We start from the raw sequence: 3,346 nt of genomic DNA, 5'->3' as shown, positions 1-3,346 counted from the left end.
TTTGGGGTCTGTGTGCCCCTGGCAGACCCAGCTGGCTGAATAAAGAGTGTGTTTCCTAAAACTCACTGATTTGTGGTGGTCCGTGTGTCTTTCGGGGGCTGGTGGCTACAACAATAATTAAATTTTTGCTATGAAAAGAATGCAGAATATAAAGAACAAAGTTTGGACTATAGAGTATTTATATAGTGTGGTCATGTATTCCTTCTTTGAAGAAGAGATATTAAAATGCAGACCAGAATAATGAGAATGTGTTACCTGATAAAAGGAACCCTAGATACAAGTGTTCCCTACAGTACAATAATAGAAGTTTAGGAGTGTTCCAAGCAGAAAAGACTGTGAATTTAAAACTTAGAGAATTTAACTGATTTGTATTTTTATATGAAATCTTCGCAATCGTGTTGCCCTTTTCAGAGAGTGAGATAATGAAAAGCCAAAGCTACTCTGAGAGTGAGTGACTAGTATGTTGGGGTACTTCAACAAACATGTAGAAGAATTAAAGGCTCTTCAGCTGGAAGAAAAGTTAGTAAAAGCAAAACATGAAAGCAGTTTTCCAGTGATTGTGGATCTTAGTGTTGAATTAGATCCAGAAGGTTGCCTTAGGCCAATGGGTGGGAATATCAGGGAAATGGATTTCAGTTTATAAAAACTAAATTTTAAACATTATAGAGTGACTCCTTGATAGGGAAATTATAAATTAATTTGGAAACACTAAAAAGGAAAATGGTATAATGGTTGGGAGGGAAAAAGTTATGGATCACCTAGTACGTATTATACTTTGTATTCTGCATTTTATGTATTTTACCTGAGAAAGATGAAGGCATTCAAAGCTAGCCCGTAGTGTTCTCACAGAATACCATCAGACATGGTCACTCTGTGACCATAATGATGTGAGAGAGAAAAAGAGACTACTTAATAATTACTTAAAATCACATAGACAATCAAAATTACTATGTAAATATCATTTAAAAAGAAATCTCCCTCTCCTAGTTAATTGAGTAACTGTTGCTTCTTTATCAATTACAGCTTTAGCCTACCTTCTAGATAAGATTTATGAAGATAGTCTTAGAATTATCCTATTAACTGACAGGATCCAATCCAGTGCAAGCCTTGATTCGTAGAGCTCTCCCCCAAATAACCTAACAAGAGCACATATCCTATAACTATTCTTAACACTCTCTACTGAAAATCTCCACAGTCTACATGATGTGTGATTTCCCTAACTGTAAAAAGTCAATGAACTCAATGTCAACGTAAGAAGCATCCAAACCTGTAGAGAATTTTTACAAGTTTGAGCTAAACTGATAATAATGGTGGGAAGCAAAATTTCAAATGCTCTGGAAAAGGCAGTTTTGCAGTATCTTTTATACATTTGTAATTAAAGAGGGAACATAACAAAGACTACATGAAGGTGGGAGAAAGCAAGCTACAGGATAGTTAACAAGATTATGTGCTCTCTTGAGGGATCTAAAAAATGACATTTTTTCAGAAGTGTGTTAACCTAGATGCACAAAAACAATAGATGGGGCTTGCTTAAGGCAAAGATAAACCTTTTACTGGTGAAAGTTATGGGCCTGAGGTGTGACTACCCACTATGACCTGCCTAGTTAGGAATTTATGATTAGAAGTTACTTTTGATGAGTCCCCCCTCCACCTGCCGCCCGCCCCCAACATCAATTTTGTTAAACTATAGGTGAGTTTCTGTTCTTTGGCAGGTAAGCATTACCATGTCATTAATTCTCAAAGCAAGCCAAATATGCCCTCTTTAAGGGTGAAGAAAACAAAGCTGTGCGACATTAACTTACTGAGATGTATTACAGTTATTGGGAGGAGTTTAATTAACAAATTTTTACTCTACATACTAAGTAAAACAGAAATATGTGTTTAGAACTAACAGAGTTACTTGTTGTATTTCATCTCACTTAACCCTCACAACCCACATTTATACATGAGAAAATACAGATTCAAAGAGATAAATGAATACTTAATGGAATATAGGTAGTGAGTGGTGGTCAGGAGGACAGATCTTGAAACAGGCACCATTTGTGGCTATGTGACCTTGGTTACATTCCTTCAACTGTTACTAGGTTAGGGAGTCCTGGAACTCCTGGACTTTGGTGCTTGGCATCTGGCTGACAAAGAATTGAAGGCAGATGCCCAGCAGTTTGTAATCAAACTAGTTTTATTGAAAGCAAAAGTATACGTCTCAGGTGGGAGAGTAGGCTGCCAGCACTGGTCAACCTCAAAGATAAAGTATACTCTCTGAAAAGATAACGGGCTGCCAAGAGAAGTCAGCCCCTAAAGCCCCCTGCTTTAGACTCTTTTGTTCCGCCTGCAAGGCTTTGGTCCTCCTCTTTTTACCGTAGTCCTTCCTTCCCCTACAAGCTTTGATTGACAGACAGGTTTCTTATATATCCTTCTGAGCATGTGTACAACCATAATGCACTTGGTTTGCCCATGGAGGGGTGGGTCAAAACTGAAATATAAATTTATTGTGATGACCATGTAATGAAGAAGAGGTGAATTCTAGGTCACGCCAGCTGTCCTTCTGTGCCTGCCTATGTTGAGGAATTTCCCTATCACTGCCTCACTATTGTGTCAAATCTGACAGCTAAGTCAAGGCTCTTTTTCATTTTGGCTGCTTTGGGGTGGAGGACTAGTATAACTCCTATCACACATCCATTATAATACTTCTGGAGACAGCGGAGCTTAGAAGTGATAAGCACAGATTCTGGGGTCAGAGTGCTTTGGTTCATAATCCTGACATTGGTGCTTACTAGCTGTGTGATCCTGAGCACATTATTACTCTCTGTGCCTCAGTTTCCTCGAACCTAAAGTGGGAATAACAATCGTCCCAACCTCATAGAGCAATTGTGAGGATTATATTGAAACGAGACATCACTTGTAAAATTCTTCATCTCTTAGCAGGGAAATAAAATAGGACATCTCTTGTAGAGTTCATCTTTTTAGTAACCTTAGTTAAGTTTTCTTCCCTTTCTTTGGAAAAAAGGCCCACTCCCTCAAATCGTGATAATTGCCCTGGCACTCAAATCCTCTGGCTATTGACAAGGGTCATCAACTCATTGTTAAACAGAAATGGTGTTAAGCCAGGCAGGGCCCTTAGAGTCTGAGGGGGGAGGGGACTTTAGGCCAAAGATCTTTTTACTCTTTAAGAAACATATTAACCAAGCCTGTTTCCCTTTACTCAGTTAATAGGCAAATCAATAATAGAAATTAATAGATGTATGATTTAAATAACGAGTTTGTATTTTCTTTTCTTTGTCTAGAGACTGAGGTGGCACTTCAGCAGAAAACCCAAGACCGCACCCTCACTAAATCAGAAAGGGAA

The sequence above is a fragment of the Pteropus alecto genome, unplaced genomic scaffold (assembly GCF_000325575.1).
Source record: "Pteropus alecto unplaced genomic scaffold, ASM32557v1 scaffold405, whole genome shotgun sequence".
NCBI classification, from domain to species: Eukaryota; Metazoa; Chordata; class Mammalia; order Chiroptera; family Pteropodidae; genus Pteropus; species Pteropus alecto.
This window is presented reverse-complemented; position numbering follows the sequence as displayed.